This window comes from Rhopalosiphum padi, unplaced genomic scaffold, assembly GCF_020882245.1.
Source record: "Rhopalosiphum padi isolate XX-2018 unplaced genomic scaffold, ASM2088224v1 scaffold1, whole genome shotgun sequence".
NCBI classification, from domain to species: domain Eukaryota; kingdom Metazoa; phylum Arthropoda; class Insecta; order Hemiptera; family Aphididae; genus Rhopalosiphum; species Rhopalosiphum padi.
In genome coordinates, this window is record NW_026869996.1 from 12,140,145 (window position 1) to 12,168,000 (window position 27,856).

The window sequence follows — 27,856 nt, forward strand, 5'->3', positions numbered from 1 at the left end:
TTCATATTATTATGTTCAAATCAGAATTATTTATGAAGAATAGTAATGTCATATGTTATTGCAAACAGTCAATTTTATATTATCCTATGATAAAATTATTTTACATTCAAATTCAACAAAACATCTGGTAGATTTTTAATATCTTTGATTGCTTATCATAATTAATGTGTCTTATCATCTGTTTAATGATTATATTTCATATCTTTTTGCATTTATACATTTTTATTTGTATTTATGTTTCAACTGTAAAATTTATTCAAATATTTTCTATTATGAGTGTAGTTTGTCTTTTAGTTTTTGTTTGATTGTTTTAACTTCTAAATTATTCAGTGTTTCCCACACACTAGTTGTCATAAAAAGATTTTCGTTCACCTTATGGTGTGTAGTAGTGACATTTTATCCTCCAATTATTTTACAAATTTAACTGACTAAATTTTTTCAGATGACAGTATAAGAACACTCGATGCATGCTGAGACATGAATTCACATTTCTACCACTTCGGAAAGTATCAATGTCCTACGTGGAAAATGGACTAGAAAATACTGATAATATTAATGGTTTTATGCAATGTACGTTTAATGGGTATCGAATGCAATTGATAGTAAATTAACATTAGTGTAACAAAAAGTTAGTGCCAAGAAACTCAGACCATTAGATTAAGAAAATTATACAAATTTTCTATTATTAATTTTCATTAATTTCACTTAAGCTTATACTTCATAAACACCTTAATACGTGTTTTTATATGATAATTTAGACAAATATTAAAAATTCATATTTTTAACTCCTTATAGAACACTTAATTATCATGTTAGTGTCATCAAACTCTGACCATTAGATTAAGCAAGAAATTCTAATTTATTATTATTATCTTTCATTATTTCACTTAAGATTATACTTCATAAACATTATAAAACGTGTTTTTATATGATAATTTAGTCAAATATTACAAATCCATATTTTTAACTGCTTATAAATCACTCAATTCTCATGTTAGTGTCATCATACTAAGACCATTAGATTAAGCAAGAAATTCTAATTTATTATTATTAACTTTCATTAATTTCACTTAAGCTTATACTTCATAAACAATATAAAACTTGTTTTTATATGATAATTTAGACAAATATTAAAAATTCATATGTATTTCATATTGAAAAAAAACATCTGGTAGATTTGTACTTTCTTTTATTATTTATCATAATTATTGTTTCTCCAACTATTATATTTCTTTAATCGACTACTTTTTTTTAGATGGCAGTACAGCAGATCACTCAAGGCTTGCTGAGACATGACTTCGCATTCATACCACTTGGGAAAGTATCATCATCTTACATTGAAAATTAACTGGAAGATACTGATAATTATATAGGTTTTATGCAATGTACGTTAAATGATTATTGAATGTAATTGATAGTAAATTAACATTAGTGTAACAAAAAGTTAGTGCCAAGAAACTCTGACCATTAGATTAAGAAAATTATACAAATTTTCTATTATTAATTTTCATTAATTTCACTTAAGCTTATACTTCATAAACACCTTAATACGTGTTTTTATATGATAATTTAGACAAATATTAAAAATTCATATTTTTAACTCCTTATAGAACACTCAATTCTCATGTTAATGTTTTCAAGCTCAGACCATTAGATTAAGCAAGAAATTATAATTTTCTATTTTTTACATTCACTTATTTAATTAAAGCTTATACTTCATAAACACCTTAATACGTGTTTTTATATGATAATTTAGACAAATATTAAAAATTCATATTTTTAACTCCTTATAGAACACTCAATTCTCATGTTAATGTTTTCAAGCTCAGACCATTAGATTAAGCAAGAAATTATAATTTTCTATTTTTTACATTCACTTATTTAATTAAAGCTTATACTTAATAACACCTTAAAACGTGTATTTATAAGATAATTTAGTCAAATATTACAAATTCATATTTTTAACTGCTTATAGAACACTCAATTCTCATGTTAATGTTTTCAAGCTCAGACCATTAGATTAAGCAAGAAATTATAATTTATTATTATTAACTTTCATTAATTTCACTTAAGCTTATTCTTCATAAACACCTTAATACGTGTTTTTATATGATAATTTAGACAAATATTAAAAATTCATATTTTTAACTCCTTATAGAACACTTAATTCTCATGTTAATGTGTTCATGCTCAGACCATTAGATTAAGCAAGAAATTATAATTTTCTATTTTTTACATTCACTTATTTAATTAAAGCTTATACTTAATAACACTTTAATACGTGCTTTTATATGATATTTTAGACAAATATTAAAAATTCATATTTTTAACTCCTTATAGAACACTCAATTCTCATGTTAATGTTTTCAAGCTCAGACCATTAGATTAAGCAAGAAATTATAATTTTCTATTTTTTACATTCACTTATTTAATTAAAGCTTATACTTAATAACACCTTAAAACGTGTATTTATAAGATAATTTAGTCAAATATTACAAATTCATATTTTTAACTGCTTATAGAACACTCAATTCTCATGTTAATGTTTTCAAGCTCAGACCATTAGATTAAGCAAGAAATTATAATTTATTATTATTAACTTTCATTAATTTCACTTTAGCTTATACTTCATAAACACCTTAAAACGTGTTTTTATAAGATAATTTAGTCAAATATTACAAATTCATATTTTTAACTGCTTATAAATTACTCAATTCTCATGTTAGTGTCATCATACTAAGACCATTAGATTAAGCAAGAAATTCTAATTTATTATTATTATCTTTCATTATTTCACTTAAGATTATACTTCATAAACATTATAAAACGTGTTTTTATATGATAATTTAGTCAAATATTACAAATCCATATTTTTAACTGCTTATAAATCACTCAATTCTCATGTTAGTGTCATCATACTAAGACCATTAGATTAAACAAGAAATTCTAATTTATTATTATTAACTTTCATTAATTTCACTTAAGCTTATACTTCATAAACAATATAAAACTTGTTTTTATATGATAATTTAGACAAATATTAAAAATTCATATGTATTTCATATTGAAAAAAAACATCTGGTAGATTTGTACTTTCTTTTATTATTTATCATAATTATTGTTTCTCCAACTATTATATTTATTTAATCGACTACTTTTTTTTAGATGGCAGTACAGCAGATCACTCAAGGCTTGCTGAGACATGACTTCGCATTCATACCACTTGGGAAAGTATCATCATCTTACATTGAAAATTAACTGGAAGATACTGATAATTATATAGGTTTTATGCAATGTACGTTAAATGATTATTGAATGTAATTGATAGTAAATTAATAGTAGTGTAACAATTGAAAATTTGTTAAAAGTCTGAATAAAGGTTTGGGAAACACCGTTAGCTTGTAATGTTAATTCATAATACTTGCCTTAGCTATAAAAATCTTTTAATATTATTTACTACGTTTAATTGGTTTTACTTTAACCATAACCCAAAGTGATTTAATTTAAATTGTCAAGTTTCAGTAGATGTGTTACGATGATTTATTCAATTATAATTTCATATTATTATGTTCAAATCAGAATTATTTATGAAGAATAGTAATGTCATATGATATTGCAAACAGTCAATTTTATATTATCCTATGATTGTATTTATATGATAAAATTATTTTACATTCAAATTCAACAAAACATCTGCTAGATTTTTAATATCTTTGATTGCTTATCATAATTAATGTGTCTTATCATCTGTTTAATGATTATATTTCATATCTTTTTGCATTTATACATTTTTATTTGTATTTATGTTTCAACTGTAAAATTTATTCAAATATTTTCTATTATGAGTGTAGTTTGTCTTTTAGTTTTTGTTTGATTGTTTTAACTTCTAAATTATTCAGTGTTTCCCACACACTAGTTGTCATAAAAAGATTTTCGTTCACCTTATGGTGTGTAGTAGTGACATTTTATCCTCCAATTATTTTACAAATTTAACTGACTAAATTTTTTCAGATGACAGTTTAAGAACACTCGATGCATGCTGAGACATGAATTCTCATTTCTACCACTTCGGAAAGTATCAATGTCCTACGTGGAAAATGGACTAGAAAATACTGATAATACTAATGGTTTTATGCAATGTACGTTTAATGGGTATCGAATGCAATTGATAGTAAATTAACATTAGTGTAACAAAAAGTTAGTGCCAAGAAACTCAGACCATTAGATTAAGAAAATTATACAAATTTTCTATTATTAATTTTCATTAATTTCACTTAAGCTTATACTTCATAAACACCTTAATACGTGTTTTTATATGATAATTTAGACAAATATTAAAAATTCATATTTTTAACTCCTTATAGAACACTTAATTATCATGTTAGTGTCATCAAACTCTGACCATTAGATTAAGCAAGAAATTCTAATTTATTATTATTATCTTTCATTATTTCACTTAAGATTATACTTCATAAACATTATAAAACGTGTTTTTTATATGATAATTTAGTCAAATATTACAAATCCATATTTTTAACTGCTTATAAATCACTCAATTCTCATGTTAGTGTCATCATACTAAGACCATTAGATTAAGCAAGAAATTCTAATTTATTATTATTAACTTTCATTAATTTCACTTAAGCTTATACTTCATAAACAATATAAAACTTGTTTTTATATGATAATTTAGACAAATATTAAAAATTCATATGTATTTCATATTGAAAAAAAACATCTGGTAGATTTGTACTTTCTTTTATTATTTATCATAATTATTGTTTCTCCAACTATTATATTTCTTTAATCGACTACTTTTTTTTAGATGGCAGTACAGCAGATCACTCAAGGCTTGCTGAGACATGACTTCGCATTCATACCACTTGGGAAAGTATCATCATCTTACATTGAAAATTAACTGGAAGATACTGATAATTATATAGGTTTTATGCAATGTACGTTAAATGATTATTGAATGTAATTGATAGTAAATTAACATTAGTGTAACAAAAAGTTAGTGCCAAGAAACTCTGACCATTAGATTAAGAAAATTATACAAATTTTCTATTATTAATTTTCATTAATTTCACTTAAGCTTATACTTCATAAACACCTTAATACGTGTTTTTATATGATAATTTAGACAAATATTAAAAATTCATATTTTTAACTCCTTATAGAACACTCAATTCTCATGTTAATGTTTTCAAGCTCAGACCATTAGATTAAGCAAGAAATTATAATTTTCTATTTTTTACATTCACTTATTTAATTAAAGCTTATACTTCATAAACACCTTAATACGTGTTTTTATATGATAATTTAGACAAATATTAAAAATTCATATTTTTAACTCCTTATAGAACACTCAATTCTCATGTTAATGTTTTCAAGCTCAGACCATTAGATTAAGCAAGAAATTATAATTTTCTATTTTTTACATTCACTTATTTAATTAAAGCTTATACTTAATAACACCTTAAAACGTGTATTTATAAGATAATTTAGTCAAATATTACAAATTCATATTTTTAACTCCTTATAGAACACTCAATTCTCATGTTAATGTTTTCAGCTCAGACCATTAGATTAAGCAAGAAATTATAATTTATTATTATTAACTTTCATTAATTTCACTTAAGCTTATTCTTCATAAACACCTTAATACGTGTTTTTATATGATAATTTAGACAAATATTAAAAATTCATATTTTTAACTCCTTATAGAACACTTAATTCTCATGTTAATGTGTTCATGCTCAGACCATTAGATTAAGCAAGAAATTATAATTTTCTATTTTTTACATTCACTTATTTAATTAAAGCTTATACTTAATAACACTTTAATACGTGCTTTTATATGATATTTTAGACAAATATTAAAAATTCATATTTTTAACTCCTTATAGAACACTCAATTCTCATGTTAATGTTTTCAAGCTCAGACCATTAGATTAAGCAAGAAATTATAATTTTTCTATTTTTTACATTCACTTATTTAATTAAAGCTTATACTTAATAACACCTTAAAACGTGTATTTATAAGATAATTTAGTCAAATATTACGAAATTCATATTTTTAACTGCTTATAGAACACTCAATTCTCATGTTAATGTTTTCAAGCTCAGACCATTAGATTAAGCAAGAAATTATAATTTATTATTATTAACTTTCATTAATTTCACTTAAGCTTATTCTTCATAAACACCTTAATACGTGTTTTTATATGATAATTTAGACAAATATTAAAAATTCATATTTTTAACTCCTTATAGAACACTTAATTCTCATGTTAATGTTTTCATGCTCAGACCATTAGATTAAGCAAGAAATTATAATTTTCTATTTTTTACATTCACTTATTTAATTAAAGCTTATACTTAATAACACTTTAATACGTGCTTTTATATGATATTTTAGACAAATATTAAAAAATTCATATTTTTAACTCCTTATAGAACACTCAATTCTCATGTTAATGTTTTCAAGCTCAGACCATTAGATTAAACAAGAAATTATAATTTATTATTATTAACATTTATTAATTTCACTTTAGCTTATACTTCATAAACACCTTAAAACGTGTTTTTATAAGATAATTTAGTCAAATATTACAAATTCATATTTTTAACTCCTTATAGAACACTTAATTCTCATGTTAATGTTTTCAAGCTCATACCATTAGATTAAGCAAGAAATTATAATTTATTATTATTAACTTTCATTAATTTCACTTAAGCTTATACTTCATAAACACCTTAATACGTGTTTTTATATGATAATTTAGACAAATATTAAAAATTCTAAACTCCTTATAGAACACTTAATTCTCATGTTAGTGTCATCAAACTCTGACCATTAGATTAAGCAAGAAATTCTAATTTATTATTATTATCTTTCATTATTTCACTTAAGATTATACTTCATAAACATTATAAAACGTGTTTTTATATGATAATTTAGTCAATTATTACAAATCCATATTTTTAACTGCTTATAAATCACTCAATTCTCATGTTAGTGTCATCATACTAAGACCATTAGATTAAGCAAGAAATTATAATTTATTATTATTAACTTTCATTAATTTCACTTAAGCTTATTCTTCATAAACACCTTAATACGTGTTTTTATATGATAATTTAGACAAATATTAAAAATTCATATTTTTAACTCCTTATAGAACACTTAATTCTCATGTTAATGTTTTCATGCTCAGACCATTAGATTAAGCAAGAAATTATAATTTTCTATTTTTTACATTCACTTATTTAATTAAAGCTTATACTTAATAACACTTTAATACGTGCTTTTATATGATATTTTTAGACAAATATTAAAAAATTCATATTTTTTAACTCCTTATAGAACACTCAATTCTCATGTTAATGTTTTCAAGCTCAGACCATTAGATTAAACAAGAAATTATAATTTATTATTATTAACATTTATTAATTTCACTTTAGCTTATACTTCATAAACACCTTAAAACGTGTTTTTATAAGATAATTTAGTCAAATATTACAAATTCATATTTTTAACTCCTTATAGAACACTTAATTCTCATGTTAATGTTTTCAAGCTCATACCATTAGATTAAGCAAGAAATTATAATTTATTATTATTAACTTTCATTAATTTCACTTAAGCTTATACTTCATAAACACCTTAATACGTGTTTTTATATGATAATTTAGACAAATATTAAAAATTCATATTTTTAACTCCTTATAGAACACTTAATTCTCATGTTAGTGTCATCAAACTCTGACCATTAGATTAAGCAAGAAATTCTAATTTATTATTATTATCTTTCATTATTTTCACTTAAGATTATACTTCATAAACATTATAAAAACGTGTTTTTATATGATAATTTAGTCAATTATTACAAATCCATATTTTTAACTGCTTATAAATCACTCAATTCTCATGTTAGTGTCATCATACTAAGACCATTAGATTAAGCAAGAAATTATAATTTATTATTATTAACTTTCATTAATTTCACTTAAGCTTATTCTTCATAAACACCTTAATACGTGTTTTTATATGATAATTTAGACAAATATTAAAAATTCATATTTTTAACTCCTTATAGAACACTTAATTCTCATGTTAATGTTTTCATGCTCAGACCATTAGATTAAGCAAGAAATTATAATTTTCTATTTTTTACATTCACTTATTTAATTAAAGCTTATACTTAATAACACTTTAATACGTGCTTTTATATGATATTTTAGACAAATATTAAAAATTCATATTTTTAACTCCTTATAGAACACTCAATTCTCATGTTAATGTTTTCAAGCTCAGACCATTAGATTAAACAAGAAATTATAATTTATTATTATTAACATTTATTAATTTCACTTTAGCTTATACTTCATAAACACCTTAAAACGTGTTTTTATAAGATAATTTAGTCAAATATTACAAATTCATATTTTTAACTCCTTATAGAACACTTAATTCTCATGTTAATGTTTTCAAGCTCATACCATTAGATTAAGCAAGAAATTATAATTTATTATTATTAACTTTCATTAATTTCACTTAAGCTTATACTTCATAAACACCTTAATACGTGTTTTTATATGATAATTTAGACAAATATTAAAAAATTCATATTTTTAACTCCTTATAGAACACTTAATTCTCATGTTAGTGTCATCAAACTCTGACCATTAGATTAAGCAAGAAATTCTAATTTATTATTATTATCTTTCATTATTTCACTTAAGATTATACTTCATAAACATTATAAAACGTGTTTTTATATGATAATTTAGTCAATTATTACAAATCCATATTTTTAACTGCTTATAAATCACTCAATTCTCATGTTAGTGTCATCATACTAAGACCATTAGATTAAGCAAAGAAATTCTAATTTATTATTATTAACTTTCATTAATTTCACTTAAGCTTATACTTCATAAACAATATAAAACGTGTTTTTATATGATAATTTAGACAAATATTAAAAATTCATATGTATTTCATATTGAAAAAAAAACATCTGGTAGATTTGTACTTTCTTTTATTATTTATCATAATTATTGTTTCTCCGACTATTATATTTATTTAATCGACTACTTTTTTTTAGATGGCAGTACAGCAGATCACTCAAGGCTTGCTGAGACATGAGTTCGCATTCATACCACTTGGGAAAGTATCATCATCTTACATTGAAAATTAACTGGAAGATACTGATAATTATATAGGTTTTATGCAATGTACGTTAAATGATTATTGAATGTAATTGATAGTAAATTAATAGTAGTGTAACAATTGAAAATTTGTTAAAAGTCTGAATAAAGGTTTGGGAAACACCGTTAGCTTGTAATGTTAATTCATAATACTTGCCTTAGCTATAAAAATCTTTTAATATTATTTACTACGTTTAATTGGTTTTACTTTAACCATAACCCAAAGTGATTTAATTTAAATTGTCAAGTTTCAGTAGATGTGTTACGATGATTTATTCAATTATAATTTCATATTATTATGTTCAAATCAGAATTATTTATGAAGAATAGTAATGTCATATGATATTGCAAACAGTCAATTTTATATTATCCTATGATTGTATTTATATGATAAAATTATTTTGCATTCAAATTCAACAAAACATCTGGTAGATTTTTAATATCTTTGATTGCTTATCATAATTAATGTGTCTTATCATCTGTTTAATGATTATATTTCATATCTTTTTGCATTTATACATTTTTATTTGTATTTATGTTTTAACTGTAATATTTATTCAAATATTTTCTATTATGAGTGTAGTTTGTCTTTTAATTTTTGTTTGATTGTTTTAACTTCTAAATTATTCAGTGTTTCCCACACACTAGTTGTCATAAAAAGATTTTCGTTCACCTTTTGGTGTGTAGTAGTGACATTTTATCCTCCAATTATTTTACAAATTTAACTGACTAAATTTTTTCAGATGACAGTTTTAAGAACACTCGATGCATGCTGAGACCATGAATTCACATTTCTACCACTTCGGAAAGTATCAATGTCCTACGTGGAAAATGGACTAGAAAATACTGATAATATTAATGGTTTTATGCAATGTACGTTTAATGGGTATCGAATGTAATTGATAGTAAATTAACATTAGTGTAACAAAAAGTTAGTGCCAAGAAACTCAGACCATTAGATTAAGAAAATTATACAAATTTTCTATTATTAATTTTCATTAATTTCACTTAAGCTTATACTTCATAAACACCTTAATACGTGTTTTTATATGATAATTTAGACAAATATTAAAAATTCATATTTTTAACTCCTTATAGAACACTTAATTATCATGTTAGTGTCATCAAACTCTGACCATTAGATTAAGCAAGAAATTATAATTTATTATTATTATCTTCCATTATTTCACTTAAGATTATACTTCATAAACATTATAAAACGTGTTTTTATATGATAATTTAGTCAAATATTACAAATCCATATTTTTAACTGCTTATAAATCACTCAATTCTCATGTTAGTGTCATCATACTAAGACCATTAGATTAAGCAAGAAATTCTAATTTATTATTATTAACTTTCATTAATTTCACTTAAGCTTATACTTCATAAACAATATAAAACTTGTTTTTATATGATAATTTAGACAAATATTAAAAATTCATATTTTTAACTGCTTATAGAACACTCAATTCTCATGTTAATGTTTTCAAGCTCAGACCATTAGATTAAGCATGAAATTATAATTTATTATTATTAACTTTCATTAATTTCACTTAAGCTTATTCTTCATAAACACCTTAATACGTGTTTTTATATGATAATTTAGACAAATATTAAAAATTCATATTTTTAACTCCTTATAGAACACTGAATTCTCATGTTAATGTTTTCAAGCTCAGACCATTAGATTAAGCAAGAAATTATAATTTTCTATTTTTTACATTCACTTATTTAATTAAAGCTTATACTTCATAAACACCTTAATACGTGTTTTTATATGATAATTTAGACAAATATTAAAAATTCATATTTTTAACTCCTTATAGAACACTCAATTCTCATGTTAATGTTTTCAAGCTCAGACCATTAGATTAAGCAAGAAATTATAATTTTCTATTTTTTACATTCACTTATTTAATTAAAGCTTATACTTAATAACACCTTAAAACGTGTATTTATAAGATAATTTAGTCAAATATTACAAATTCATATTTTTAACTGCTTATAGAATCACTCAATTCTCATGTTAATGTTTTCAAGCTCAGACCATTAGATTAAGCATGAAATTATAATTTATTATTATTAACTTTCATTAATTTCACTTAAGCTTATTCTTCATAAACACCTTAATACGTGTTTTTATATGATAATTTAGACAAATATTAAAAATTCATATTTTTAACTCCTTATAGAACACTTAATTCTCATGTTAATGTTTTCATGCTCAGACCATTAGATTAAGCAAGAAATTATAATTTTCTATTTTTTACATTCACTTATTTAATTAAAGCTTATACTTAATAACACTTTAATACGTGCTTTTATATGATAATTTAGACAAATATTAAAAATTCATATTTTTAACTCCTTATAGAACACTCAATTCTCATGTTAATGTTTTCAAGCTCAGACCATTAGATTAAACAAGAAATTATAATTTATTATTATTAACATTTATTAATTTCACTTTAGCTTATACTTCATAAACACCTTAAAACGTGTTTTTATAAGATAATTTAGTCAAATATTACAAATTCATATTTTTAACTCCTTATAGAACACTTAATTCTCATGTTAGTGTCATCAAACTCTGACCATTAGATTAAGCAAGAAATTCTAATTTATTATTATTATCTTTCATTATTTCACTTAAGATTATACTTCATAAACATTATAAAACGTGTTTTTATATGATAATTTAGTCAATTATTACAAATCCATATTTTTAACTGCTTATAAATCACTCAATTCTCATGTTAGTGTCATCATACTAAGACCATTAGATTAAGCAAGAAATTCTAATTTATTATTATTAACTTTCATTAATTTCACTTAAGCTTATACTTCATAAACAATATAAAACGTGTTTTTATATGATAATTTAGACAAATATTAAAAATTCATATGTATTTCATATTGAAAAAAAACATCTGGTAGATTTGTACTTTCTTTTATTATTTATCATAATTATTGTTTCTCCGACTATTATATTTATTTAATCGACTACTTTTTTTTAGATGGCAGTACAGCAGATCACTCAAGGCTTGCTGAGACATGACTTCGCATTCATACCACTTGGGAAAGTATCATCATCTTACATTGAAAATTAACTGGAAGATACTGATAATTATATAGGTTTTATGCAATGTACGTTAAATGATTATTGAATGTAATTGATAGTAAATTAATAGTAGTGTAACAATTGAAAATTTGTTAAAAGTCTGAATAAAGGTTTGGGAAACACCGTTAGCTTGTAATGTTAATTCATAATACTTGCCTTAGCTATAAAAATCTTTTAATATTATTTACTACGTTTAATTGGTTTTACTTTAACCATAACCCAAAGTGATTTAATTTAAATTGTCAAGTTTCAGTAGATGTGTTACGATGATTTATTCAATTATAATTTCATATTATTATGTTCAAATCAGAATTATTTATGAAGAATAGTAATGTCATATGATATTGCAAACAGTCAATTTTATATTATCCTATGATTGTATTTATATGATAAAATTATTTTACATTCAAATTCAACAAAACATCTGGTAGATTTTTTAATATCTTTGATTGCTTATCATAATTAATGTGTCTTATCATCTGTTTAATGATTATATTTCATATCTTTTTGCATTTATACATTTTTATTTGTATTTATGTTTTAACTGTAAAATTTATTCAAATATTTTCTATTATGAGTGTAGTTTGTCTTTTAATTTTTGTTTGATTGTTTTAACTTCTAAATTATTCAGTGTTTCCCACACACTAGTTGTCATAAAAAGATTTTCGTTCACCTTATGGTGTGTAGTAGTGACATTTTATCCTCCAATTATTTTACAAATTTAACTTACTAAATTTTTTCAGATGACAGTATAAAGAACACTAGATGCATGCTGAGACATGAATTCACATTTCTACCACTTCGGAAAGTATCAATGTCTTACGTGGAAAATGGACTAGAAAATACTGATAATATTAATGGTTTTATGCAATGTACGTTTAATGGTTATCGAATGTAATTGATAGTAAATTAACATTAGTGTAACTAAAAGTTAGTGCCAAGAAACTCTGACCATTAGATTAAGAAAATTATACAAATTTTCTATTATTAATTTTCATTAATTTCACTTAAGCTTATACTTCATATACACCTTAATACGTGTTTTTATATGATAATTTAGACAAATATTAAAAATTCATATTTTTAACTCCTTATAGAACACTCAATTCTCATGTTAATGTTTTCAAGCTCAGACCATTAGATTAAGCAAGAAAATATAATTTATTATTATTAACTTTCATTAATTTCACTTAAGCTTATACTTCATAAACACCTTAATACGTGTTTTTATATGATAATTAGACAAATATTAAAAATTCATATTTTTAACTCCTTATAGAACACTTAATTCTCATGTTAATGTTTTCAAGCTCTGACCATTAGATTCATAAAAGATTTCTAATTTTCTATTATTAACTTTCAATTATTTAATTTAAGCTTTTACTTCACTTACACTATAAAACATGTTTTTATATGATAATTTAGACAAAAATTACAAATTCATATTTTTAACTGCTTATTAATCACTCAATTCTCATGTTAGTGTCATCATACTAAGACCATTAGATTAAGCAAGAAATTATAATTTATTATTATTAACTTTCATTAATTTCACTTAAGCTTATACTTCATAAACACCTTAATACAAGTTTTTATATGATAATTTAGACAAATATTAAAAATTCATATTTTTAACTCCTTATAGAACACTTAATTCTCATGTTAATGTTTTCAAGCTCAGACCATTAGATTAAGCAAGAAATTCTAATTTTCTCTTTTTTACATTCACTTATTTAATTAAAGCTTATACTTCATAACACTTTAATACGTGCTTTTATATGATAATTTAGACAAATATTAAAAATTCATATTTTTAACTCCTTATAGAACACTCAATTCTCATGTTAATGTTTTCAAGCTCAGACCATTAGATTAAGCAAGAAATTATAATTTATTATTATTAACTTTCATTAATTTCACTTAAGCTTATACTTCATAAACATTATAAAACGTGTTTTTATATGATAATTTAGTCAAATATTACAAATCCATATTTTTAACTGCTTATAGAACACTCAATTCTCATGTTAATGTTTTCAAGCTCAGACCATTAGATTAAGCATGAAATTATAATTTATTATTATTAACTTTCATTAATTTCACTTAAGCTTATTCTTCATAAACACCTTAATACGTGTTTTTATATGATAATTTAGACAAATATTAAAAATTCATATTTTTAACTCCTTATAGAACACTTAATTCTCATGTTAATGTTTTCATGCTCAGACCATTAGATTAAGCAAGAAATTATAATTTTCTATTTTTTACATTCACTTATTTAATTAAAGCTTATACTTAATAACACTTTAATACGTGCTTTTATATGATATTTTAGACAAATATTAAAAATTCATATTTTTAACTCCTTATAGAACACTCAATTCTCATGTTAATGTTTTCAAGCTCAGACCATTAGATTAAGCAAGAAATTATAATTTTCTATTTTTTACATTCACTTATTTAATTAAAGCTTATACTTAATAACACCTTAAAACGTGTATTTATAAGATAATTTAGTCAAATATTACAAATTCATATTTTTAACTGCTTATAGAACACTCAATTCTCATGTTAATGTTTTCAAGCTCAGACCATTAGATTAAGCAAGAAATTATAATTTTCTATTTTTTACATTCACTTATTTAATTAAAGCTTATACTTAATAACACCTTAAAACGTGTATTTATAAGATAATTTAGTCAAATATTACAAATTCATATTTTTAACTGCTTATAGAACAGTCAATTCTCATGTTAATGTTTTCAAGCTCAGACCATTAGATTAAACAAGAAATTATAATTTATTATTATTAACATTTATTAATTTCACTTTAGCTTATACTTCATAAACACCTTAAAACGTGTTTTTATAAGATAATTTAGTCAAATATTACAAATTCATATTTTTAACTCCTTATAGAACACTTAATTCTCATGTTAGTGTCATCAAACTCTGACCATTAGATTAAGCAAGAAATTCTAATTTATTATTATTATCTTTCATTATTTCACTTAAGATTATACTTCATAAACATTATAAAACGTGTTTTTATATGATAATTTAGTCAATTATTACAAATCCATATTTTTAACTGCTTATAAATCACTCAATTCTCATGTTAGTGTCATCATACTAAGACCATTAGATTAAGCAAGAAATTCTAATTTATTATTATTAACTTTCATTAATTTCACTTAAGCTTATACTTCATAAACAATATAAAACGTGTTTTTATATGATAATTTAGACAAATATTAAAAATTCATATGTATTTCATATTGAAAAAAAACATCTGGTAGATTTGTACTTTCTTTTATTATTTATCATAATTATTGTTTCTCCGACTATTATATTTATTTAATCGACTACTTTTTTTTAGATGGCAGTACAGCAGATCACTCAAGGCTTGCTGAGACATGACTTCGCATTCATACCACTTGGGAAAGTATCATCATCTTACATTGAAAATTAACTGGAAGATACTGATAATTATATAGGTTTTATGCAATGTACGTTAAATGATTATTGAATGTAATTGATAGTAAATTAATAGTAGTGTAACAATTGAAAATTTGTTAAAAGTCTGAATAAAGGTTTGGGAAACACCGTTAGCTTGTAATGTTAATTCATAATACTTGCCTTAGCTATAAAAATCTTTTAATATTATTTACTACGTTTAATTGGTTTTACTTTAACCATAACCCAAAGTGATTTAATTTAAATTGTCAAGTTTCAGTAGATGTGTTACGATGATTTATTCAATTATAATTTCATATTATTATGTTCAAATCAGAATTATTTATGAAGAATAGTAATGTCATATGATATTGCAAACAGTCAATTTTATATTATCCTATGATTGTATTTATATGATAAAATTATTTTACATTCAAATTCAACAAAACATCTGGTAGATTTTTAATATCTTTGATTGCTTATCATAATTAATGTGTCTTATCATCTGTTTAATGATTATATTTCATATCTTTTTGCATTTATACATTTTTATTTGTATTTATGTTTTAACTGTAAAATTTATTCAAATATTTTCTATTATGAGTGTAGTTTGTCTTTTAATTTTTGTTTGATTGTTTTAACTTCTAAATTATTCAGTGTTTCCCACACACTAGTTGTCATAAAAAGATTTTCGTTCACCTTATGGTGTGTAGTAGTGACATTTTATCCTCCAATTATTTTACAAATTTAACTTACTAAATTTTTTCAGATGACAGTATAAAGAACACTAGATGCATGCTGAGACATGAATTCACATTTCTACCACTTCGGAAAGTATCAATGTCTTACGTGGAAAATGGACTAGAAAATACTGATAATATTAATGGTTTTATGCAATGTACGTTTAATGGTTATCGAATGTAATTGATAGTAAATTAACATTAGTGTAACTAAAAGTTAGTGCCAAGAAACTCTGACCATTAGATTAAGAAAATTATACAAATTTTCTATTATTAATTTTCATTAATTTCACTTAAGCTTATACTTCATATACACCTTAATACGTGTTTTTATATGATAATTTAGACTAATATTAAAAATTTCTTATTTTTAACTCCTTATAGAACACTCAATTCTCATGTTAATGTTTTCAAGCTCAGACCATTAGATTAAGCAAGAAATTATAATTTATTATTATTAACTTTCATTAATTTCACTTAAGCTTATACTTCATAAACATTATAAAACGTGTTTTTATATGATAATTTAGTCAAATATTACAAATCCATATTTTTAACTGCTTATAGAACACTCAATTCTCATGTTAATGTTTTCAAGCTCAGACCATTAGATTAAGCATGAAATTATAATTTATTATTATTAACTTTCATTAATTTCACTTAAGCTTATTCTTCATAAACACCTTAATACGTGTTTTTTATATGATAATTTAGACAAATATTAAAAATTCATATTTTTAACTCCTTATAGAACACTTAATTCTCATGTTAATGTTTTCATGCTCAGACCATTAGATTAAGCAAGAAATTATAATTTTCTATTTTTTACATTCACTTATTTAATTAAAGCTTATACTTAATAACACTTTAATACGTGCTTTTATATGATATTTTAGACAAATATTAAAAATTCATATTTTTAACTCCTTATAGAACACTCAATTCTCATGTTAATGTTTTCAAGCTCAGACCATTAGATTAAGCAAGAAATTATAATTTTCTATTTTTTACATTCACTTATTTAATTAAAGCTTATACTTAATAACACCTTAAAACGTGTATTTATAAGATAATTTAGTCAAATATTACAAATTCATATTTTTAACTGCTTATAGAACACTCAATTCTCATGTTAATGTTTTCAAGCTCAGACCATTAGATTAAGCAAGAAATTATAATTTATTATTATTAACTTTCATTAATTTCACTTAAGCTTATTCTTCATAAACACCTTAATACGTGTTTTTATATGATAATTTAGACAAATATTAAAAATTCATATTTTTAACTCCTTATAGAACACTTAATTCTCATGTTAATGTTTTCATGCTCAGACCATTAGATTAAGCAAGAAATTATAATTTTCTATTTTTTACATTCACTTATTTAATTAAAGCTTATACTTAATAACACTTTAATACGTGCTTTTATATGATATTTTAGACAAATATTAAAAATTCATATTTTTTAACTCCTTATAGAACACTCAATTCTCATGTTAATGTTTTCAAGCTCAGACCATTAGATTAAACAAGAAATTATAATTTATTATTATTAACATTTATTAATTTCACTTTAGCTTATACTTCATAAACACCTTAAAACGTGTTTTTATAAGATAATTTAGTCAAATATTACAAATTCATATTTTTAACTCCTTATAGAACACTTAATTCTCATGTTAATGTTTTCAAGCTCATACCATTAGATTAAGCAAGAAATTATAATTTATTATTATTAACTTTCATTAATTTCACTTAAGCTTATACTTCATAAACACCTTAATACGTGTTTTTATATGATAATTTAGACAAATATTAAAAATTCATATTTTTAACTCCTTATAGAACACTTAATTCTCATGTTAGTGTCATCAAACTCTGACCATTAGATTAAGCAAGAAATTATAATTTATTATTATTAACATTTATTAATTTCACTTTAGCTTATACTTCATAAACACCTTAAAACGTGTTTTTATAAGATAATTTAGTCAAATATTACAAATTCATATTTTTAACTCCTTATAGAACACTTAATTCTCATGTTAGTGTCATCAAACTCTGACCATTAGATTAAGCAAGAAATTCTAATTTATTATTATTATCTTTCATTATTTCACTTAAGATTATACTTCATAAACATTATAAAACGTGTTTTTATATGATAATTTAGTCAATTATTACAAATCCATATTTTTAACTGCTTATAAATCACTCAATTCTCATGTTAGTGTCATCATACTAAGACCATTAGATTAAGCAAGAAATTCTAATTTATTATTATTAACTTTCATTAATTTCACTTAAGCTTATACTTCATAAACAATATAAAACGTGTTTTTTATATGATAATTTAGACAAATATTAAAAATTCATATGTATTTCATATTGAAAAAAAACATCTGGTAGATTTGTACTTTCTTTTATTATTTATCATAATTATTGTTTCTCCGACTATTATATTTATTTAATCGACTACTTTTTTTTAGATGGCAGTACAGCAGATCACTCAAGGCTTGCTGAGACATGACTTCGCATTCATACCACTTGGGAAAGTATCATCATCTTACATTGAAAATTAACTGGAAGATACTGATAATTATATAGGTTTTATGCAATGTACGTTAAATGATTATTGAATGTAATTGATAGTAAATTAATAGTAGTGTAACAATTGAAAATTTGTTAAAAGTCTGAATAAAGGTTTGGGAAACACCGTTAGCTTGTAATGTTAATTCATAATACTTGCCTTAGCTATAAAAATCTTTTAATATTATTTACTACGTTTAATTGGTTTTACTTTAACCATAACCCAAAGTGATTTAATTTAAATTGTCAAGTTTCAGTAGATGTGTTACGATGATTTATTCAATTATAATTTCATATTATTATGTTCAAATCAGAATTATTTATGAAGAATAGTAATGTCATATGATATTGCAAACAGTCAATTTTATATTATCCTATGATTGTATTTATATGATAAAATTATTTTACATTCAAATTCAACAAAACATCTGGTAGATTTTTAATATCTTTGATTGCTTATCATAATTAATGTGTCTTATCATCTGTTTAATGATTATATTTCATATCTTTTTGCATTTATACATTTTTTATTTGTATTTATGTTTTAACTGTAAAATTTATTCAAATATTTTCTATTATGAGTGTAGTTTGTCTTTTAATTTTTGTTTGATTGTTTTAACTTCTAAATTATTCAGTGTTTCCCACACACTAGTTGTCATAAAAAGATTTTCGTTCACCTTATGGTGTGTAGTAGTGACATTTTATCCTCCAATTATTTTACAAATTTAACTTACTAAATTTTTTCAGATGACAGTATAAAGAACACTAGATGCATGCTGAGACATGAATTCACATTTCTACCACTTCGGAAAGTATCAATGTCTTACGTGGAAAATGGACTAGAAAATACTGATAATATTAATGGTTTTATGCAATGTACGTTTAATGGTTATCGAATGTAATTGATAGTAAATTAACATTAGTGTAACTAAAAGTTAGTGCCAAGAAACTCTGACCATTAGATTAAGAAAATTATACAAATTTTCTATTATTAATTTTCATTAATTTCACTTAAGCTTATACTTCATATACACCTTAATACGTGTTTTTATATGATAATTTAGACAAATATTAAAAATTCATATTTTTAACTCCTTATAGAACACTCAATTCTCATGTTAATGTTTTCAAGCTCAGACCATTAGATTAAGCAAGAAAATATAATTTATTATTATTAACTTTCATTAATTTCACTTAAGCTTATACTTCATAAACACCTTAATACGTGTTTTTATATGATAATTAGACAAATATTAAAAATTCATATTTTTAACTCCTTATAGAACACTTAATTCTCATGTTAATGTTTTCAAGCTCTGACCATTAGATTCATAAAAGATTTCTAATTTTCTATTATTAACTTTCAATTATTTAATTTAAGCTTTTACTTCACTTACACTATAAAACATGTTTTTATATGATAATTTAGACAAAAATTACAAATTCATATTTTTAACTGCTTATTAATCACTCAATTCTCATGTTAGTGTCATCATACTAAGACCATTAGATTAAGCAAGAAATTATAATTTATTATTATTAACTTTCATTAATTTCACTTAGCTTATACTTCATAAACACCTTAATACAAGTTTTTATATGATAATTTAGACAAATATTAAAAATTCATATTTTTAACTCCTTATAGAACACTTAATTCTCATGTTAATGTTTTCAAGCTCAGACCATTAGATTAAGCAAGAAATTCTAATTTTCTCTTTTTTACATTCACTTATTTAATTAAAGCTTATACTTCATAACACTTTAATACGTGCTTTTATATGATAATTTAGACAAATATTAAAAATTCATATTTTTAACTCCTTATAGAACACTCAATTCTCATGTTAATGTTTTCAAGCTCAGACCATTAGATTAAGCAAGAAATTATAATTTATTATTATTAACTTTCATTAATTTCACTTAAGCTTATACTTCATAAACATTATAAAACGTGTTTTTATATGATAATTTAGTCAAATATTACAAATCCATATTTTTAACTGCTTATAGAACACTCAATTCTCATGTTAATGTTTTCAAGCTCAGACCATTAGATTAAGCATGAAATTATAATTTATTATTATTAACTTTCATTAATTTCACTTAAGCTTATTCTTCATAAACACCTTAATACGTGTTTTTATATGATAATTTAGACAAATATTAAAAATTCATATTTTTAACTCCTTATAGAACACTTAATTCTCATGTTAATGTTTTCATGCTCAGACCATTAGATTAAGCAAGAAATTATAATTTTCTATTTTTTACATTCACTTATTTAATTAAAGCTTATACTTAATAACACTTTAATACGTGCTTTTATATGATATTTTAGACAAATATTAAAAATTCATATTTTTAACTCCTTATAGAACACTCAATTCTCATGTTAATGTTTTCAAGCTCAGACCATTAGATTAAGCAAGAAATTATAATTTTCTATTTTTTACATTCACTTATTTAATTAAAGCTTATACTTAATAACACCTTAAAACGTGTATTTATAAGATAATTTAGTCAAATATTACAAATTCATATTTTTAACTGCTTATAGAACACTCAATTCTCATGTTAATGTTTTCAAGCTCAGACCATTAGATTAAGCAAGAAATTATAATTTTCTATTTTTTACATTCACTTATTTAATTAAAGCTTATACTTAATAACACCTTAAAACGTGTATTTATAAGATAATTTAGTCAAATATTACAAATTCATATTTTTAACTGCTTATAGAACAGTCAATTCTCATGTTAATGTTTTCAAGCTCAGACCATTAGATTAAACAAGAAATTATAATTTATTATTATTAACATTTATTAATTTCACTTTAGCTTATACTTCATAAACACCTTAAAAACGTGTTTTTATAAGATAATTTAGTCAAATATTACAAATTCATATTTTTAACTCCTTATAGAACACTTAATTCTCATGTTAGTGTCATCAAACTCTGACCATTAGATTAAGCAAGAAATTCTAATTTATTATTATTATCTTTCATTATTTCACTTAAGATTATACTTCATAAACATTATAAAACGTGTTTTTATATGATAATTTAGTCAATTATTACAAATCCATATTTTTAACTGCTTATAAATCACTCAATTCTCATGTTAGTGTCATCATACTAAGACCATTAGATTAAGCAAGAAATTCTAATTTATTATTATTAACTTTCATTAATTTCACTTAAGCTTATACTTCATAAACAATATAAAACGTGTTTTTATATGATAATTTAGACAAATATTAAAAATTCATATGTATTTCATATTGAAAAAAAACATCTGGTAGATTTGTACTTTCTTTTATTATTTATCATAATTATTGTTTCTCCGACTATTATATTTATTTAATCGACTACTTTTTTTTAGATGGCAGTACAGCAGATCACTCAAGGCTTGCTGAGACATGACTTCGCATTCATACCACTTGGGAAAGTATCATCATCTTACATTGAAAATTAACTGGAAGATACTGATAATTATATAGGTTTTATGCAATGTACGTTAAATGATTATTGAATGTAATTGATAGTAAATTAATAGTAGTGTAACAATTGAAAATTTGTTAAAAGTCTGAATAAAGGTTTGGGAAACACCGTTAGCTTGTAATGTTAATTCATAATACTTGCCTTAGCTATAAAAATCTTTTAATATTATTTACTACGTTTAATTGGTTTTACTTTAACCATAACCCAAAGTGATTTAATTTAAATTGTCAAGTTTCAGTAGATGTGTTACGATGATTTATTCAATTATAATTTCATATTATTATGTTCAAATCAGAATTATTTATGAAGAATAGTAATGTCATATGATATTGCAAACAGTCAATTTTATATTATCCTATGATTGTATTTATATGATAAAATTATTTTACATTCAAATTCAACAAAACATCTGGTAGATTTTTAATATCTTTGATTGCTTATCATAATTAATGTGTCTTATCATCTGTTTAATGATTATATTTCATATCTTTTTGCATTTATACATTTTTATTTGTATTTATGTTTTAACTGTAAAATTTATTCAAATATTTTCTATTATGAGTGTAGTTTGTCTTTTAATTTTTGTTTGATTGTTTTAACTTCTAAATTATTCAGTGTTTCCCACACACTAGTTGTCATAAAAAGATTTTCGTTCACCTTATGGTGTGTAGTAGTGACATTTTATCCTCCAATTATTTTACAAATTTAACTTACTAAATTTTTTCAGATGACAGTATAAAGAACACTAGATGCATGCTGAGACATGAATTCACATTTCTACCACTTCGGAAAGTATCAATGTCTTACGTGGAAAATGGACTAGAAAATACTGATAATATTAATGGTTTTATGCAATGTACGTTTAATGGTTATCGAATGTAATTGATAGTAAATTAACATTAGTGTAACTAAAAGTTAGTGCCAAGAAACTCTGACCATTAGATTAAGAAAATTATACAAATTTTCTATTATTAATTTTCATTAATTTCACTTAAGCTTATACTTCATATACACCTTAATACGTGTTTTTATATGATAATTTAGACTAATATTAAAAATTTCTTATTTTTAACTCCTTATAGAACACTCAATTCTCATGTTAATGTTTTCAAGCTCAGACCATTAGATTAAGCAAGAAATTATAATTTATTATTATTAACTTTCATTAATTTCACTTAAGCTTATACTTCATAAACATTATAAAACGTGTTTTTATATGATAATTTAGTCAAATATTACAAATCCATATTTTTAACTGCTTATAGAACACTCAATTCTCATGTTAATGTTTTCAAGCTCAGACCATTAGATTAAGCATGAAATTATAATTTATTATTATTAACTTTCATTAATTTCACTTAAGCTTATTCTTCATAAACACCTTAATACGTGTTTTTATATGATAATTTAGACAAATATTAAAAATTCATATTTTTAACTCCTTATAGAACACTTAATTCTCATGTTAATGTTTTCATGCTCAGACCATTAGATTAAGCAAGAAATTATAATTTTCTATTTTTTACATTCACTTATTTAATTAAAGCTTATACTTAATAACACTTTAATACGTGCTTTTATATGATATTTTAGACAAATATTAAAAATTCATATTTTTAACTCCTTATAGAACACTCAATTCTCATGTTAATGTTTTCAAGCTCAGACCATTAGATTAAGCAAGAAATTATAATTTTCTATTTTTTACATTCACTTATTTAATTAAAGCTTATACTTAATAACACCTTAAAACGTGTATTTATAAGATAATTTAGTCAAATATTACAAATTCATATTTTTAACTGCTTATAGAACACTCAATTCTCATGTTAATGTTTTCAAGCTCAGACCATTAGATTAAGCAAGAAATTATAATTTATTATTATTAACTTTCATTAATTTCACTTAAGCTTATTCTTCATAAACACCTTAATACGTGTTTTTATATGATAATTTAGACAAATATTAAAAATTCATATTTTTAACTCCTTATAGAACACTTAATTCTCATGTTAATGTTTTCATGCTCAGACCATTAGATTAAGCAAGAAATTATAATTTTCTATTTTTTACATTCACTTATTTAATTAAAGCTTATACTTAATAACACTTTAATACGTGCTTTTATATGATATTTTAGACAAATATTAAAAATTCATATTTTTAACTCCTTATAGAACACTCAATTCTCATGTTAATGTTTTCAAGCTCAGACCATTAGATTAAACAAGAAATTATAATTTATTATTATTAACATTTATTAATTTCACTTTAGCTTATACTTCATAAACACCTTAAAACGTGTTTTTATAAGATAATTTAGTCAAATATTACAAATTCATATTTTTAACTCCTTATAGAACACTTAATTCTCATGTTAATGTTTTCAAGCTCATACCATTAGATTAAGCAAGAAATTATAATTTATTATTATTAACTTTCATTAATTTCACTTAAGCTTATACTTCATAAACACCTTAATACGTGTTTTTATATGATAATTTAGACAAATATTAAAAATTCATATTTTTAACTCCTTATAGAACACTTAATTCTCATGTTAGTGTCATCAAACTCTGACCATTAGATTAAGCAAGAAATTCTAATTTATTATTATTATCTTTCATTATTTCACTTAAGATTATACTTCATAAACATTATAAAACGTGTTTTTATATGATAATTTAGTCAATTATTACAAATCCATATTTTTAACTGCTTATAAATCACTCAATTCTCATGTTAGTGTCATCATACTAAGACCATTAGATTAAGCAAGAAATTCTAATTTATTATTATTAACTTTCATTAATTTCACTTAAGCTTATACTTCATAAACAATATAAAACGTGTTTTTATATGATAATTTAGACAAATATTAAAAATTCATATGTATTTCATATTGAAAAAAAACATCTGGTAGATTTGTACTTTCTTTTATTATTTATCATAATTATTGTTTCTCCGACTATTATATTTATTTAATCGACTACTTTTTTTTAGATGGCAGTACAGCAGATCACTCAAGGCTTGCTGAGACATGAGTTCGCATTCATACCACTTGGGAAAGTATCATCATCTTACATTGAAAATTAACTGGAAGATACTGATAATTATATAGGTTTTATGCAATGTACGTTAAATGATTATTGAATGTAATTGATAGTAAATTAACATTAGTGTAACAAAAAGTTAGTGCCAAGAAACTCTGACCATTAGATTAAGAAAATTATACAAATTTTCTATTATTAATTTTCATTAATTTCACTTAAGCTTATACTTCATAAACACCTTAATACGTGTTTTTATATGATAATTTAGACAAATATTAAAAATTCATATTTTTAACTCCTTATAGAACACTCAATTCTCATGTTAATGTTTTCAAGCTCAGACCATTAGATTAAGCAAGAAATTATAATTTTCTATTTTTTACATTCACTTATTTAATTAAAGCTTATACTTAATAACACTTTAATACGTGCTTTTATATGATATTTTAGACAAATATTAAAAATTCATATTTTTAACTCCTTATAGAACACTCAATTCTCATGTTAATGTTTTCAAGCTCAGACCATTAGATTAAGCAAGAAATTATAATTTTCTATTTTTTACATTCACTTATTTAATTAAAGCTTATACTTAATAACACCTTAAAACGTGTATTTATAAGATAATTTAGTCAAATATTACAAATTCATATTTTTAACTGCTTATAGAACACTCAATTCTCATGTTAATGTTTTCAAGCTCAGACCATTAGATTAAGCATGAAATTATAATTTATTATTATTAACTTTCATTAATTTCACTTAAGCTTATTCTTCATAAACACCTTAATACGTGTTTTTATATGATAATTTAGACAAATATTAAAAATTCATATTTTTTAACTCCTTATAGAACACTGAATTCTCATGTTAATGTTTTCAAGCTCAGACCATTAGATTAAGCAAGAAATTATAATTTTCTATTTTTTACATTCACTTATTTAATTAAAGCTTATACTTCATAAACACCTTAATACGTGTTTTTATATGATAATTTAGACAAATATTAAAAATTCATATTTTTAACTCCTTATAGAACACTCAATTCTCATGTTAATGTTTTCAAGCTCAGACCATTAGATTAAGCAAGAAATTATAATTTTCTATTTTTTACATTCACTTATTTAATTAAAGCTTATACTTAATAACACCTTAAAACGTGTATTTATAAGATAATTTAGTCAAATATTACAAATTCATATTTTTAACTGCTTATAGAACACTCAATTCTCATGTTAATGTTTTCAAGCTCAGACCATTAGATTAAGCAAGAAATTATAATTTATTATTATTAACTTTCATTAATTTCACTTAAGCTTATTCTTCATAAACACCTTAATACGTGTTTTTATATGATAATTTAGACAAATATTAAAAATTCATATTTTTAACTCCTTATAGAACACTTAATTCTCATGTTAATGTTTTCATGCTCAGACCATTAGATTAAGCAAGAAATTATAATTTATTATTATTAACTTTCATTAATTTCACTTAAGCTTATACTTCATAAACACCTTAATACGTGTTTTTATATGATAATTTAGACAAATATTAAAAATTCATATTTTTAACTCCTTATAGAACACTTAATTCTCATGTTAGTGTCATCAAACTCTGACCATTAGATTAAGCAAGAAATTCTAATTTATTATTATTATCTTTCATTATTTCACTTAAGATTATACTTCATAAACATTATAAAACGTGTTTTTATATGATAATTTAGTCAATTATTACAAATCCATATTTTTAACTGCTTATAAATCACTCAATTCTCATGTTAGTGTCATCATACTAAGACCATTAGATTAAGCAAGAAATTCTAATTTATTATTATTAACTTTCATTAATTTCACTTAAGCTTATACTTCATAAACAATATAAAAACGTGTTTTTATATGATAATTTAGACAAATATTAAAAATTCATATGTATTTCATATTGAAAAAAAACATCTGGTAGATTTGTACTTTCTTTTATTATTTATCATAATTATTGTTTCTCCGACTATTATATTTATTTAATCGACTACTTTTTTTAGATGGCAGTACAGCAGATCACTCAAGGCTTGCTGAGACATGAGTTCGCATTCATACCACTTGGGAAAGTATCATCATCTTACATTGAAAATTAACTGGAAGATACTGATAATTATATAGGTTTTA

The 27,856-nt window shown here is 22.7% G+C and overlaps 1 long non-coding RNA gene across 4 annotated transcripts; it reads left to right on the forward strand.

Moving 5' to 3' along the window:
* Positions 1–448: 448 nt before the first annotated feature.
* LOC132931277 (uncharacterized) lies at positions 449–27,856 on the forward strand. Of its 4 annotated transcripts, XR_009662414.1 has the most exons (13): positions 3,172–3,295; positions 4,826–4,955; positions 9,114–9,243; positions 12,237–12,366; positions 13,084–13,212; positions 15,723–15,852; positions 16,569–16,697; positions 19,031–19,160; positions 19,878–20,006; positions 22,517–22,646; positions 23,363–23,491; positions 25,639–25,768; positions 27,733–27,856. It is a non-coding gene; the product is annotated as an uncharacterized LOC132931277 (long non-coding RNA). The 4 variants fall into 4 exon arrangements; XR_009662415.1 differs by lacking the exons at positions 3,172–3,295; positions 4,826–4,955 and adding an exon at positions 449–570; XR_009662417.1 differs by lacking the exon at positions 23,363–23,491.